Source organism: Ambystoma mexicanum, chromosome 9 (genome assembly GCF_040938575.1).
Source record: "Ambystoma mexicanum isolate Mex_15411 chromosome 9, UKY_AmexF1_1, whole genome shotgun sequence".
Lineage (NCBI taxonomy): Eukaryota > Metazoa > Chordata > Amphibia > Caudata > Ambystomatidae > Ambystoma > Ambystoma mexicanum.
In genome coordinates this window covers 583716314-583732966 of record NC_090931.1, presented here as the reverse complement: position 1 = coordinate 583732966, position 16653 = coordinate 583716314, and the positions used below count along the sequence as shown (strand labels likewise).

At 47.9% G+C, this 16653-nt stretch overlaps 1 protein-coding gene across 1 annotated transcript in view; it reads left to right on the top strand.

Annotated features, from left to right (window-relative positions):
- The window catches only part of SPATA22 (spermatogenesis associated 22), a 752003-nt gene that overhangs the window by 477432 nt on the left and 257918 nt on the right, over positions 1-16653 (top strand). The window lies entirely within an intron of this gene.

Sequence of the window (16653 nt, the reverse complement as noted above, 5' to 3'; positions counted from 1 at the left end):
TTGTTCCAGGAGTTTCGTGTAGTTCCCGGGGTATAGGTCTCTTATCGTGGGTGTGAGGGTTACTCCCAGGTATCTCACTCCTTCCTTTGCCATTTGGAGACCTAGATCTTCCGTTATCTTGCGTGTCTCCACTTTGTCTCCGGCCAACGTCATTACCGACGATTTCTGCTTGTTTATTTTGAGGCCTGATATTTCTCCGTAATCATCAATCAGTTGGATAAGATGCGGGAGCGTCGTACTGGGTTCTGTGATGGTCATCATCATGTCGTCTGCGTAAGCTGCTGTCTTATGAATTAGACCTCCCATTTCCATTCCCTTGACTTCTGGCGTTACTCTGATTTTTTCCAATAGTGGTTCGAGGAATATTGCATAGAGAAGGGGCGACAGGGGGCATCCCTGCTTTGTACCCCTTCCTATTTTGATGGGGTTTGAGAGTTCCTGATTGACTGCAATCCTAGCGGTCGGTGTGTTGTAGATGGCTCGGATCATGTTTATGAATTCGTTCCCCATTCCCATTTTCTTGAGGGTTGCCATCAGCATCGTCCATTCGACTCGGTCAAATGCTTTTTCTGCATCTAACGATATTATTGCTGATGGGAGTTTCATAATGCCTGCCTTCTCTATGAGATGTATAATCCTTCTTATGTTGTCATGTGTTTTCCTGGTGGGGATGAAACCGGCTTGTTCCTGGTGGATTAGCGTGGGGAGCAGCGGCGCCAGCCGATTCGCTAGTGTCTTGGTATAGAGTTTGGCATCTATATTGATTAGGGCTATCGGGGGGTAGGAGCTTGGGCTCTCTGGGTCTTTCCCCTTTTTATGAAAGACCAGGATCTTTGCTTCGTTCATCGATGGGGTAATGTTATTTTGTAATTTGAAGGTGTTGAATAAGGTGGTCAGATGTGGGATTAGGGTTTCCGCATATGTTTTGTAAAATGCCGCGGTGAAGCCGTCCGGCCCCGGGGCTTTATTCTTTGGCAGGTCTCTGATTGCCTTCCTCACCTCTTCTGGCGTTATTGGCGCATCCAGGGCTTCTTTCTCTGACGGGGATATTGTTGGCAAGGAGATGTCCTTGAGGAAGGCCTCTTGTTCTTGCTCGTTCGGGTGTTGCGAGGAATATAGGTTCTGATAGTAGATTCGGAATACTTCTTTGATGTCTGTTGTTTGTGTTTTCTTTGTTCCTTGTTCGTCTTTTATGGTTTGTATCGTTTGTTCCTGCCTTTTGCCTTTCAATTGTCTTGCCAATAGTTTGTCCGCTTTATTGGATTTCATTGCATACCAGTGTTTCGTATATAACAGCTGTGTTTCTGCTCTTTTAGTTCTGATAAGGTCTATTTGGCTCTGTATGTGTCTGTATGCTCTTTTGGTCTTTCTGGAGGGGTTCTTAAACATTTCTTCTCTTGTTTCTTCCAATTTTGCTTCAAGTTCTTCTTCCCATTTGTGTGTGGTCCTGTCTTTTTGCGCTTTTATAGCTATTATGTGTCCCCTCGTCACCGCTTTGAAGGCTTCCCATGTCATGCTTGGGGAGATTTCCGGGGTGGTGTTGTCCTCAAAGTATTCCTCTATTTTCTCTCTGATGGTTTCTTTCGCTACTGGGTCTTGTATCACTTCCGCAGGTAATGTCCATCTCCATAGGTTCGATCTTTTCGCAAATTTTGGGAGTGAGATCCACAACGGAGCGTGATCTGATAGCGAGGTATTGCCTTTTTCGATGTCTTGTATTTCCCCTACTAGTGTTCCCGTTGTCCAGATATAGTCTATCCTGGAGCTTGTATTATGTACATGCGAGTGGTAGGTATATCCTTCTGTCGTTCCTTTGAGTCTTCTCCAGATGTCTTCTAGAGCTAGGTTTTGCATTGCCTCCTTTAGCGCCTGCTTGGGGGATCCTTGCTGGGAGCCTTTGGGGTTCGAGCGATCTTCTATGCGGTTCCATGCCAGGTTAAAGTCTCCGGTCAGGATTATCTCTCCCTCTGCGAATGGTTCTAGTTTGTTTATTGTGTCTTTGATGAAGCCTTCCTGGCCTGTGTTAGGCGCGTACAGGGTGGCTATTGTAAGTATGCGGTTATGTATCTGGGCCTTCGTGAATATATATTGGCCTTCCTTATCCGTTAGTGTCTCTTTGATCTTTACTTGCAAGTGGTTTGCAAAGGCAAGGAGTACACCTTTCTTTTTCCCTTCATTGTTTGATTGTAGGATTTGCTTGTAGCCTCTTAACCGGAAGTGGCCTCTCTTATTTTTCTGTATGTGAGTTTCTTGGAGGGTGATTATGTCGAATTTTTCTCTGTGTAGGAAATGTTCTATTTTCTTTCGTTTCACTGGGGAGTTCAGTCCTCTGACATTGTACGTTAGGATTTTCAGCCCCATTCTTTTTGGTTGGTTTGTTGTTTCGTAATATTTCCACCTCGTGGGACTCGACTGCGTTCGTTGATACCGGTTTTGGGGTCCCTTCCCCTTTGAACTTTCCCTACTATTTTCTCCCTCTCCCACCTCCCCCCCCCCCCAACTTTGTCCCTGAGGAGGGCACTGGGCCCTATGGTTGCTCCGGCGTTGTGCCTTTGCTCCATGCCCTCTAACTTCTCAGGGGTAACGGTTTGCAGGGAGTCCTAAACCCTGCTTGTGGAGTGGATTCCATGGCCGTCCTCCGGCCCGGCCGCGCTTGTGGTCGCCTCCTGCTCTGGCTGTCTTAATTTGCGGATAATGCCTTCCCCTCCGGGTGGTTCTCTCTCGTGTAGAGGGGTTCTAATGTCTCAGCATTTTTCTGGTTTGCGTGATTGGAGTCTCGTTTTCCGTTTCTCCGTTTGCCAGCCCTTCGGTTGTCTCTTTTGCCTTCGGGGTTCACTATCGTTTGTGGTCTCTGGTTCCTGGTCTCCCAGGATCTTAAGGCCGTCCTCGCAATTCGTTACTCGGTGTTGTCTTTCTTCCCAAGTGAATAGGAGGCCGAATGGGAATGTCCATTTGTATCGTATTTGTTTTTCTGAGAGGATTTTTGTTACCTGACTCATTTCTCTTCTTTTTCTAAGCGTTGATTGGGCTAGATCTTGGAATAGCTGGATTTCTTTCCCGTTCATTCTTATTTGCCCCATTGTTCTGGCCTTCCTAAGGATTTGTTCTTTCTGTGTATATCTTGTCATGGCCACAAGTACGTCCCTTGGGCGGGATCCGGGTTCACTTGTTCTGCGGGGTCCTACTCTGTGTATCCTGTCTATTTGGATATCTTCCTCTGATCCCTCCTGTGTGATTTCTTGGAACACTTGTTGTACTGCCGTTAGGAGGTCTTTGTCTTCTATTGTTTCCGGCATGTTTTTAATTCTGATGTTCGATCTTCTAGACCTGTTCTCCAAATCCTCGCATTGGGATTCTAGTTCCTGTGCCAAGCGGGCGAGTCTGTCTTGCGCTTCTGCTTGTTGGAGTGCCTCCTCATCCATGTTCTGGACCGTCTTTTCCAGATTGTCTGTTCTCTCTCCGAGATTTTCTATATCCTTTTTTAGTTCCTGTACTGCTTGCTTCATTTCGTCCTTCATGTTGTCAAATTGAGCCTGGGTGGATGCGATGAACTGGTCCTGAAAATCCTTGAACCAGGATTTCATATCGTCCCTCGAGGCCATATCTGCGTTTTCTACTTGTTCCGGTGTGTCGCCTCCTTTATGTTTTTGTTTGATTGGACGTTTGGGTAACGAGTGTCCCAGTCCCCAGATTTGGGTCAGATCTTGGTCTCGTCTGGGTTTGCCTTTTTCTGCCACCGTTGCTTGTGATCCACTCTTCGTTCTGGGCTTTGACATGTGTTTGGGCCTCGCTTCTGAGATTCCTTTAGCGGGGTTCTCCTTAGCGGTTATTCGTTTGTGTTGGGTGCTCTGCTTTCTCGTATTTCCCCCGTGGTCTCTGCTTCGTTTTTTTTTCTTTCTCGGCTTTTTGTTACTTGCCGTGACCCGGGTTGGTCCCTGCCTGATGGCCTCCCCTTTTCGCGTTTGCGTTGTGCTTCTGCTGACTTTTGCCAGCCCGCTTTTCTGCCTTTTGCCGGGGGGGGGGGAGGGTCTGCCGTGGAGGTTCCCTATCTCCCTCCCGCTTTGGGTGTTGCCCGTGGATTTGTCTCCCCGTCTTCCCCTGCCTCCACGTGTCTTTCTTTTTCCTTTGTAGTGGATGGGGGGGGTCCTCGTTGCCGACAACCTTTGTGGGGGATATCTCCTTCCCGCTTCTCCCTCTGCCTTCCCCCCGCCTCGTACCTTTGATCCGTTAGTTGCTCCGGGGGCTCGAGGGTCTGCCGTTCTCCTCTTGGCCGCCGCGGGCTCCTCGCTCACTTCACTTCTCTGGGTTCGCTCGATTCCTGATGTGGGGGTGGGTCTCGCTGTCTGGTCCCGTCCTTATCGGTGTGCTTCCCGGCGTCGGGTCGGGGGCCGATCTTGCGCTTGCGGGGTGCGCCGGTTGAGGGAGTTGGGGAGCTTGCTTCGCTCCGCTCCATCTGGCTGTGACTCGGCAGGTCTCCCTCTTTCCGCCCGGACTGGTTTTTTTCGGCGGGAGTCGTGCCCCTTGATGTGGGACGAATCCTTGCTTCGTGCGGGGGAGGGGCAGGTCCGGGCCGGCGTTCGAACACTTTTGATGTTCCCCTACGTTCCGCAGCTTGTCGGAGGGAGGTTGTTCCCCCTTCCTCCCTATCTGGGGGGGGAAGTCTCCTCTCTGGTGTCTCGGTAGGCTCTCGAAGTGAGGTGCTTAATGTTGCGGCCCGAGCCGGGGGACGGAGCTACGCTCACGCACGTCCGCTCCGCTCGGCCGCCATCTTGGAATGTCCAATCACATATTCTAATATGCGTTTTGTGGACTATTTTTATTGCCATTCTTTTGAGTTTCATATAATTGTCAGCATATACCTCCTCCCCCTCATCTATACATTGGACAGTAACCAAATGTCCCTTAAACAAGTCCCTCGTTTTACACAATGACAAGTGCATCAAACTCTCCACCCCCTCTTCAACTGACACTTCCTGAGGGAGAAAGAGCTTGGGCGTCCCTGTGTCGTGTGGAATGCGAGAGCACACATAGCATCTATCACTGGCCCTCTCTCGCCCCACCCGTCTCATTTTGTCATGTCACATATTGCCAGACACCGTGCTATGACTGCCCCTAATGCCATCTTTGAACATTTCAGAATTAAATACATCTCATTTGGTGCATACTCCTCCATCATTACTTCTTGATCATTACTCTTACTAGGGGCAAACTGTCCCCTTTTAACTAAAAACAAATAAGCAGAAAACCACAAAACCAAAACACTGTGCTACAACAACGTATATTATACAATGGCCATCCCTTTGCTGCTACTTCCACTTGCCGAAACTCCTTCGGCCCACTCACAGTTTTTCTATACAGGCAAAATGAAGAAAACGTCATGGAGAGTTGTTGTATACGTCCCATCAGTTTGCCCGCCCCTCTCTTCTCCTGCAAAGGGAGCACCGGTCTTGTCCCAGCGGACATCAGACAGGCTCCCACCGCTGTTCTGGTGCAGTATTTTACAGTGAAGGGTCTGATGAACTGTGGTTCTTTCCAAGGTCTTGTCAAATTCTTTTCGCCAGGATAAAGGAGAGGCCGTACTGCAAATGTCTCTTCTTGTTGTGATGTTGGACTGTCTGTGCTTGATGCTAGTTTGGCAGGCCTGCCTTGATGTGGTTGCACCTGGTGTGAGATGTAGGTGAGAGATTTTGTGAGCTCACTTACGTATACTTTAAACTCATCTCCAAGGAGTTGGACAGAGCTGTTAGCATCCGAGATTGTGCGTGCAGGAGTGAGAGGCGCATTCATTGTCCTGCCAGTGACAATTTCGTGCACAGTCAAATGATGATCCGCACCAGGGGAATTGCTTAGTGCAAATACAATGAGCGGAAGACAATACAGCTAATTCTTGTCTCAGACAGCTTGGCAAAGCACTGTTTAACCAGGCTATTGAGGTACTCAACAAGTCAGTTGGTTTGAGGATGGTATGCATAGTACAGTTTGTGCATGATGCTGAGTAAGGACGTTACCTCCTTAAAAAGATCATTGGCAAAGTGTTGTCCGTAATCGGACCTCAACACATCACATACGCCCCACCTCTGGAATACTTCATGAACCAAAAATATGGAGGCATATTTTGCATCATTATGAGCACATGGGCCATCGTCAAGCCAACGTGAGATAGAACATCCCAAGACGATTTTGTACCCATAAAAGCTACATCGATCTTGCATATCGACATTGTCAATATGCAAATGCTGGAAGGGTCTCTCCGTGTGTGGTAATGTGTTTTAATAATTTTAAGTGTGTGCCCTGCTGTACATTTTTTGCATGTTACACAATTATTTATAAATTCAATTACCAATTCTTGTAAGTTAGGAACAAACCATTGTTCGTTAATCTCTGCAGCTACATGCTCTTTTGACACATGAGCTGGGTAATGCAGCTAATCCAGGGTTGCTTGGAGCAGCCTTTGCAGCATTACCGGGTTCCCTTCTCCACACCAGGTCATTAAGTGACAGTGAGCATTCCCTCTTGTTCCATAACTCCTGTTCTTGTTGGTGTGTAGCCCCTTGCAACTCAATCACTTTGACAATGGGCAATGCGTTAAATGGCTCTGTAAGTGTAGGGTTCTGCTTTTGCAGCAATGCTGTCAAAGGTGCTTGATCCTTTTTAAAAGGCATAAATCGTGTTGTGTGTAATGCTCAAATATGCTACTTCTTTTTCTGCAGAGTCAGCCCTATCATTGTTTTGTGAAATTAAATCGGGGCCGCTGGTATTGGCAGCGCATTTTATTATTGCCAGTCTGCTGGGAGGGACACTACCTCTATTAACCGAGACATTAACCCTCCATGTTGTACGGGGGAGACATCGCTCCTCCAGAACCCTCTTCTTTCACAGCGGACCAATCTCAAATGCACTGTGGATGTAACGTAGGCTGAATCTGAATAAATATTGACTCCATGCCCGTCTGATATATTCATGGCCATTATCAGGGATGTCAGTTCAGCTGTCTGTGCTGAATAGTGTAGTGGCAACCTCATCTGAGCCCATTCTCCTTCATGATAACAAACCACCAGCTCACCCGTATACTGACAGCTGGTGCTGGAAACTATTGTTGATGCCCCGTCAACGTAGATCATGTCTCCAAATTCTATGGGCTCTTTGTGTCGCACCCCATCCTGTCCATGTATGAGGCACAGTCGTGCACATACTTCCCTATCTCCACTGGTTGTGCTATGAATGTCGCTGGGTTGACGACCCGACACCTCACTACCTTAATTGCTGGAATGGACAGAATTACCTGGTACCCTGACATGGGGGCTTCATTACGAGCATTGTGGTCCAGAAACACGGGTGTCGGTAGCAATGTACCTGCACCATTTCCGGACCGCCATACTGTGACAATGTCGGTAGGGGCCACAGATCCAGACCTGCCGGGATTCTGCTCCCTACCAGCATTGTCGTCACTGAAGCACTGGCACCATTAGCAACAGTGCCTGTGCTTCAATGTCCCCATTCCCATGGAGTCCAATGGGACTCCACAGGAATGGGGACTTACCTTTTCCACCGCCTGACATCCTGGTCTGTCGTCACCTGTAATATCCCACTGGCACCAGGATATCAGGCTGCAGAAACAGTGTTACGAGGTCGGCAGCAACCCGGTAGAACCAGCGGGTTCTGTCAACGTCGTAATGAGGCCCACTCTCTGATTTTTCAATGTGGACTTCTCAATGGCAAATGCTGCTGCAGTGAGTACCTGTTCACAAGGGAAGTGGCTGTGCAACTGGGTCTAGGAGAACACTGTGTTAGGCCAGGGCTTGTGTCCCTGTGGCTTCTTTTGAGTGAGGGAAGCCATCATCACTGTGCCATTATTTTTCTTTATAATTTTGGGTTGCAAAAACTGTTGTGTATGTTAATGCTTCCTTTAATTCGGCAAATGACTCATTAATTTCAGATGTCAATTTTATGGGGCCTTTTATCTTCTGTGCTTTTAATCCCTGGAGGAGGGGCTTCGTAAATGTGAAAAAATCGAAGACCCAGGTGATGCAATAATTGCACAGGCCTAAGAACTGTTGCATCTGCTTGACCGTGTGTGTCTGCAGCATGCTGTGTATCGCTTTTGCGCTCTCTGGAGTGATCTTCCAGCCGTCTACTGATATTATCTGTCCTGAGTACACTACTTCTTTTTGGCAGTACTACAATTTCAAATGGATTGTGTCCTCCAACGTATTCCTCATCTTTCACATCTAATGTCCAGCTTCAGCTGCTTTAGAAAACTTTTCGGTAGAGGGCGCTATGAGTCGATGTCCTTCGAAGGCCTGCATCGAGGTGGGTTGTCATCAAAGGGCATATATAGCATGCGCAGCTCCTGTTTGCCTAATTTCCTTTCTTCTGCGACAGCGTTTGTTTCGATATGAAATTTGGCGTGCCTCACTTTGGGACGTCTTCATCTTTGACTCCGTTGACACCGAAGTCTGGCTTAAAAAAATGCTGGGAGTGCGGGTCCAAATTTCTCTTACTGTCCCGCACCGTATCTGCTTGTGGTGCCTGGGGGAGGACCACGATACGTCGAGTTGTTCCAAATGTCAATCCATGACAGGAAAAGCCTTGAGGGAACGGAAGGGGAAACTCAAGGTAGGAACAATCCTCTCATCCCAAACCCGCTAGGCCTACGACCGATCAGTCGAGGGGCGACTCTCCAAAGAGGAAGAAGGCCAAGTGTTCAAGGTCGAGAAGTGGCTCCCACCACTTTTCTTTGTCTTCGAAGAAGTCGAAGAGAAGGCACCGGAGGTCGCCTTCGTCGACTTTTTCGTCTGACGTTTCCCCCAAAAGTGTAGCTTGCCGTACAAAAAAATCCATGCCAGCTGAATGGGAAGCTTTTCGGTCGGAAATGTTAAACATTTTTTAAAAGTAGAGCCATACTTCTACCAAGCCTTGCAAGAAAGCTGGAAAGGAGTGGTCACGCCCGAAATCCTGCATTCCCTCGAGCCCGGAAAAACTGGCCTAATAAGCATCGGTAGCCCTCGAGGCCTTCATCCGATGATAAGCACAAAAAGAAAAGTGGAGGTCGAGGTCCTCGACTCCACCGAGACCTTCGACACTGGCCACCGGTGTCGAAGGTCTCGATGGAGTCGAGACCTTCAGCGCCCCGCGACAACGAAGCCGAAACCTTTGACGCCAGCAGCGCCACATGCACCGGCTGCTCCATCGAAGTTGAGCGCCCCTCCTCTGTCGGCGCTGATAAAGAAACCTTCGACGTTGTCGAAGCCTACAACTTCCAAACCTGACCAACTGTATTTTGAAGAAGAAGAACACTCTGATGAGGAATATGTTCCTTTTGGGTTACAATATGGTACACCCAATGTACCAGAGTGTTTCATATTGGAGGAGTCCAGAATCAATGCAAGTGGAGTAGATACTTCACCCGAACTGGAGTTTGGAAGACCTGAGCCTGGCGAACATGCTGATGCATCATACAGGCAACTCATGTCTAGAGTAGTAGAATACATGGGGTGGAGTAGGCCACCTCTCCCTTTCGAGCAAGATGATCTCACTGATATTTTGGATATGGGTCCTTAGACTGACCCTGTTTTGCCTTTTCAAATGGCATTACAAAAAAAGGTGGCTAGAAACTTGGCAACTCCGGAAGCCAATACGGCAGTTAATAAGAATGTGACAAAAAATACTGCCCCTCCAGTAGTGACCCGACTACCTGTCAAAACACCCCACTCCGGAGAGTCTGCTGGTGCAGACAGCTACAGCTACTTCAAAACAGGCAGCGTACCCTACCATCCCTCCTGATAGGGACGACAAGCGTGTAGATGGATGGGCCAGAAAGGTATTTTCTGGAGGGAGCATGGCACTGAAATCTGCCAACTCCACTGTTCCCTTGCAACATTTTCGTATACTTTGTGGGATTGCATTTCTATGGCAGAAGAGCACATTCCAGAAGGGGAAGAAAGTGATGGCTTCTTAGCTATTGTTAAGGCTGGCAAGGAAGCTAATTGTCCATCCCTTCAATAAGGATTGATACTGCAGATAGCATCAGCAGATGCATGGCTACCAGCATTGTTATGCGCAGATTTGCGTGGTTGAGGAAGTTGGGTTTTGCACCAGATGTGCAATCTAGGCTTCTCAACATGCCTTTTGACGGGTGTCATCTTTTTGGTTGCAAGGCTGACGAGTGCCTTAAGAAGTTGCAGACCTCAAAGGCAGCAGCCAAATCTTCAGGCGCTGCTGTTAGGCAACCTCAGCCTTTTCGTCCTAGTGGACAACCTTAGAGGGGTAGATCTTTTTGCTACTACTCCTCATTTGGAAGGGCGAGAGAACTTGCCAGTCAAAGAGGCCAGAGAAGATTTCCTTGTGGTGGACGAGGTAGAGGTGCTAACCCAGCTCCAGCAGCAGCCTCCTTCCCATCGGCCTCTGTAACAGACGCCACAAAGCCACTCTGAGGTCTTGAGTCACAGTTCACCAGTGGGGGGGCAGAATGTCTCTGCATCTGGAAGAAGGGCGAGTCATTACTTTGGATGCTTGGGCTTTGGAAACCGTAGCCCACGATTACTGCCTTCCTTTTATAAGAAGACCTCAGAACAATCCATTCCGGATTCGCTCCTTGTGCAGCAGGTTTTAACCCTGCTAGAGAACGGTGCTATAGAACCAGTACCTGTAGCAGAGAGGAACAAGGGATAGTACTCCCTTCTTCTTTTATCCCCAAAAAGGACAGAGGACTGAGACCCATCTTGGACTTAAGATACTTGAACAAGTTCCCCAGGAAGGACAGGTTCAAGATGGTCACACTTTCTCAGATCCTTCATGCCCTCTAACCTCAGGATTGGTTGGTGTCATTGGACTTTCAGGATTCTTATTTTCATGTGCCAATCCATCTCAAGCACAGAAAATACCTGAGCTTTGTGGTTGGCTGTTCTCATTATCAGTTTCGAGTTCTGCCTTTCGGGCTGACCTTAGCTCCACAGGTTTTCACCAAACTGATGTCGGTAGTGGCAGTGAATCTCAGGAGAGGGGGGGATTCATGTCTATCACTACCTGGACGAATGGCTGATCAGGGCGCGTTCTCTCGAACAAGTCTTGGATCATCTCAAAGTCACCTGCCACTCCCTTCACAGACTTGGCTTCTCCCTCAATTACAAGAAGTCCCACATGACCCCTTCTCAACACCTCCAGTACATCATAGCTGTGCTAGACACATCATTGGGAAGAGCTCGCCACCCAAGATGAGGGTTTAGGACATTCTTCAAATGATTACCACATTTCAGAGTGCCCATAATCTTCCTGCCTTTGATTTTATGGGTTTGCTCAGCCTCATGGCATCCTGCATTTTTCTGTTGCCAGTGGCCCGCCTGAGAATAAGATCCCTACAATGGGCTCTAAGAACACAATGGTCCCAATTCTCTGGAAAGATGTCGGAACTACTTCAGATTCCAACCAGAGTCTCACAGGATCTGCTGTGGTGGGCCTGCGAGGAAAATATTCTGAAGGGAGAATGTTTTTGGCAACCATGGCCAGAGATTACAGTAGTGACGGGCGCATCACTCACGGGGTGGGGAGCCCATGCCAACTATCTGACAGTCAGCAGTCATTGGTCTCCATCGGAGTCCAAACTATACATCAATCTTTTGGAGCTGAGAGCAATCAGGCTTGCGCTGAAGGCTTTTCTGCCCTCTGTACGGGGAAAGAATGTCCTGATAATGACGGACAAGACAGTGGCCATGTACTACCTCAACAAAAGAGGAGGTGTAGGCTGGGCATCTATGGTACTGGGCAATTCAAGAAGGAATCTCCCTATCGGCAGTACATCTAGCCGGGGAGGAGAACACGGCGGCGGATGCTTCGAGCAGGTAGAGCACAGTCTCCCACGAATGGGAACTAGCTTAGGAAGTCCTTCAAGAGATATTCACCCTTTGGGGAACCCCTCAAGTAGATCTGTTCACGACCAAGTTGAACCGGAAGTGTGAAAGATATTGCTCAATGGAATTTCCCACCAGGAGGAGCTCGAGGAGATGCGTTCGTAGTGGACTGGGAGTTTCCACTCCTTTATGCATTTCCTCCAGTCCCCGTCATTGGCAATTCCGGAGTGCTACAGGCTGGCAGGGAAAGACCCTCCTGAAGGTTTACAAGCTCATTCCACCAGGGGCATGGCTACTTCTACAGCCCTTCCAAGGGGTGTTCCTATTAGAAACATCTATGAAGCGGCAATGTGGTCTTCCATCCACACATTTACAAAACATTATTGCTTGGATTCTTTAGATGGTCAGGATGGGGTTTTTGGCAAGGCAGTTCTCTGCTCTGCCCATGAAAATGTATAAATTGTAATTCTACACCCTCCTCCAAACATAATACTGCTTTGGGAGTCTGTCAAAGATGAGGAATACGTTGGAGGACACAATCCATTCGAAGAACAAGTTACTTACCCCAGGTAACGTTCTTTCGAATGGATGTTCCTGCAACGTATTCTTCATTGCCATCTCAACTCCCCTCAGTAGAATTTCCTGTGCTATTACAGCTTCCGTTCCATCAAGGCTGAGTACGGTCACTCCCGTATTAACGGGTATCTCTGCTGCAAGAGGAGGAAAAACAGAACTGAGGCCAACGGGTGCTGCACGTGCTATATATGCCCTTCGCTGACATCACCCTCGAACAAGGCCCTTGAGGGACATCGACTCGACGATTGACGCACAGAGCCCTCTGCCGAAAATGTTTTCCGAACCAGCTGAAGCTGAAGCTGGACATTACATGTCAAAGATGAGGAATACGTTGGAGGAACATCCCATCGAAAGAATGTTACCAGATTTGGTAAGTAACTTGTTCTTCTCCTTGTCTACCTTGTACCCCTTCTCTGCTAGCAATGTCAGAAGTGTAACTGAATCTTTCCTACACTGGTACTCCATTGTGCTGCACACTAGAAGGTCATCCACCTACTTGATGACTGTGCTGTGCATTTGCAAGTTGCTTAGGTCCATCAGGATCACCCTATTGAACACACTAAGTGACTCACAATACCCTTGTGGTAAATGTGTACACAAGTGTTGGTGAAGAATGCATTCTTCAAATCAATGACTGTGAAACATGTTGCTTCTGTAGGTATATTACATAATGTTGTGGCTGGGTTTGGCACGAGTGGAAACTCTGCCACCACTGCGTTGTTGGGGGGGATCTTGAATTTATCTCCATGCCCCAACCTTTTGATATCTTGACTGGGTAGATGGGCTTGTTACATGGGGATTCAGCGCTTGTCTGCTGAACATGATAGTGGGTACTGTTTAACTCGGGGCAACAGAGGCTCCTTCACTTTTATGCAGACCGCCCCTACTCCCTTCAACAACCCGACATCATGGGGGCCGCTGGTCCATAGTACCTCTGGCACTTTTTTCAAATCTTTCTGTAAGTGAATTGATGTCTTGCTCACTATCTGCATCCTGTGGAGGACCTGTCTCTCCTCTATGTCTACCTGACATGGAATGCATACCTGAAATACCATCTCCCCCTCCTCTTTGTCCTCTGAGAACAGCTGTTCGTATGTCAAGTCTGTTAATCTTAATGTCGGATCAATACAGAGGACTGTGCCCCACTCTGAACCGTCTTCATCTGTCCCACACAATATTACCATGTCTTTCCTCGTGAGTGCTCCTTCTAAATGTATTTGGAGTGCTGTCCCTGATACTATGGGCTTCATTACGAGTCCAGTGGTAACCCTACTGGTGCTACCGGCAGATTGCCGCCAGACTCATAATATTTTACTGGTGCCTGACTTGCAGGTGCCACCGAGAGATTAAAACTCCGGCAGCCCGGGAAGTCAGGCGCCGGTAAAATGTTAGTCCCCATTCCCAAAGAGTCCCATAGGACCCTATGGGAGTGGGGACTCGGAAGCGCTGGCACTGTTGTTAACGGTACCAGCGCTTTCATGAGGAGTCTGCCCACCATGGCTGCTGCACCAGGCAGGGTCAGACCTGTCGGGCACAGCGTCCACGGCAGGCAGACACGTAGTGTGCCGGTTCAGAAACAATGGTACCGGTGAACTTACTGGCACCCTTGTTTCCAGGCTGGCAAACTCATAATGAGGCCCTATGTCTTTGAATACTGCTGGTCTAAACAAACATTTTGTGGCCAACCAGAATACCTTGTCGTTCCTTCTGGGCACCCATCCTAGCAATACGTGTACCCCACAAAGGATTATCTCGGGGTGGTCTGGTGATCCACATAAAGTGCTGTGTGTGCAGAATGCTTGTATGATGGCTGCAACCCGTTCATAAAAGATACCGGGTGTCTATCATATTATGACCTTCTGTGAAAATGAAATTGTCAAATTTTGTTTGCTCATTATATCTCTTCCTAATAAGTTGATGGGAGTGTCTTTTGAATACAATAAGGGCACTACTATTTTCTGTGTGCCGATTGTGAGTGATACATCTTCTGTAATAGGAACCGCTACAACGGCTGCAGAAAATCCATGTGTGCCCATTGCTTCATCCGATAGGGGAAAGACACTGTTCTTAATGCAGGATTGTTAGCTCCGTTGTCGACCAAAAATGAGAAATATTTTTGCCAAATCTTCACTGCTACCTCAGGTTCCTCATCAGGGTCTTTATTTACTGAAAGGATTAGGTGCACACATGTAATGTATCCTGGGCTAACAATGTGCTGTCCCCCATGTGTTTATGTTTGCTTGAGTCTGTAAGGCGTTCTGTGGTACTGTCATCTGCTGCTGTGTGTTTACCTGTGGTGTCAGGGCAACTGCGGGCCCTACAGGTTGGTTGCATTGTCTGTGTGAAGGGTGTTGGCACCTGCAGTGGTGGCATTTGTGCTTGAGTTGGCAACATCCTTGATTATATAGGCTGCCACTGTGGCTGCATGGGTTGAACATATAGCTGTGACCCCCCCTTGGCCATACTGCTGCTGTTGTCCGTGGGTACACGTTTGTGCAAAGTGCCTCCTCTGCCCAAATATAAAACATGGTCCTCCAAATCTGGGTCCCACTCCACCATATCCAAACCCCCTCCCTCTCTGTGAGTATCCTCTGCCCTTTTGGTTACATCCTGTCTGTGGGTAATACCCCCCTTTCTGATAATATCCCTGTTTCTGATAGACTCCCTGCTGGAGATACCCTCCCTGTTGCTGGAATCCTCCCCCCTTGCTTTGGATACACTCCTTCCTGTGACTCGCCCCCACGGGGAACCCCCCCTTGCTGAATGGGGATCACTTCGAGCTATCCTGGGACAATGTTGGTAAGTACAGCCCCTTCCATGAATATTCTTGCTAGTTTCTTGTGCACTCATTTTGCCTCTGCCTTAATTGCATTGCCTGCTGTGCCCTTTTCTCTTTCCTGTTTCCTGTTACAAAAGTGTACTGTGGTAATCAGTATTTCTGGCCATCCCTTCGCCTAAATCCTTACCACCTTCCCTAGGGATTTTTGCACACCTGAGGAGATTCCTTGAACCAGTATGTGATAAAATATTGGAATGTTCACCTCCCATGATTGTCACGTCTATCTCCTGCATCTGTTGTATATATTCTGTGGGATCCTCGTCTGGTTTCATTTTGTGTGCCAAAATGGCCCTCATGTCTGATGTGTCTGGGTACATTGGGCCTCATTATAACCCTGCTGGTAAACCAGCAAATATCAGCAAAGGCTATTACCATTTCCTGCACTCAGTGTGCCAGAGTGACGGTATAAATCCCCATTCATGGGGTGCCATAGGACTCCATGAGGGGATTTTCCTTACGGCAATACCGATGCCGGGAATTATGGCATTTTTTGCTGGTAGTGCGTCTGCCTTAGCTGCCTCACAGGCAAACCAGTAATTTTATGTTCTTATACTTTTATTTTAAAAAGAAACCCTTCCGGAATGGTTCAATTTTTATAATAAAGTGGATGTCAAGTAGCAGCAGTTTTTAGCGGCTGTCTTTGTTTTTAGTGTTCTCAGTGTTCTCATTGTTCAAAAATATCTGCATTCCAGTAAACATTACAACTATGTTTGAATTGTTAACAAAATAAAAGAAGGTGCTAGGATTTTAAGGCTTGGGGACGCTGGGTAGAGCAGATGTGCTTCACCCCCCAGTGTTTCCTCAAAACTGTGCAGGATCCGCAAAGCCGCCGCGAAGTGGATGTCAAGTGGCAGCAGTTTGTAGCGGCTGACTTTGCTTTCAGTCTTCTCAGTGTTCTCATTGTTCAAATATATCTGCATTCCAGTAAATGTTACAACTAGGTTTGAATTGTTAACCAAAAAGCAGGTGCTATACCTTTAAGGCTTGGGGATGCTGTGTAGAGCGGACGTACTCCACCCCCCAATGTTTCCTCAAAACCATGCGGGGTCCGCCAAGTAGATATCAAGTGGCAGCAGTTTGCATTTCGCTGTAAGCAATAGCAACAGTGATACACTCAGGTACTGTCGATCTGCCGAAGTGAACGTGAAGTTTGTGCATAGCGTAGAAACTATATGTTAGTACTGTTGCCACTTTGCTTTAAGCCGGCATTAGTACGGCCGTACAAGTTGGAAATTGCTGGTGCCTTTGTGAGACTTTGCGCAGAACGTAATCCCTTTTTTCAGTCACGCAGAAACTATCACCGGAGCGTTACATTTCGCATCCTTTCGGCTGCTTGGTGACTGTGGGGTCCTGCCCTTTGATCCAAGCATCCGTGGCGCTATGCTTTTAAAT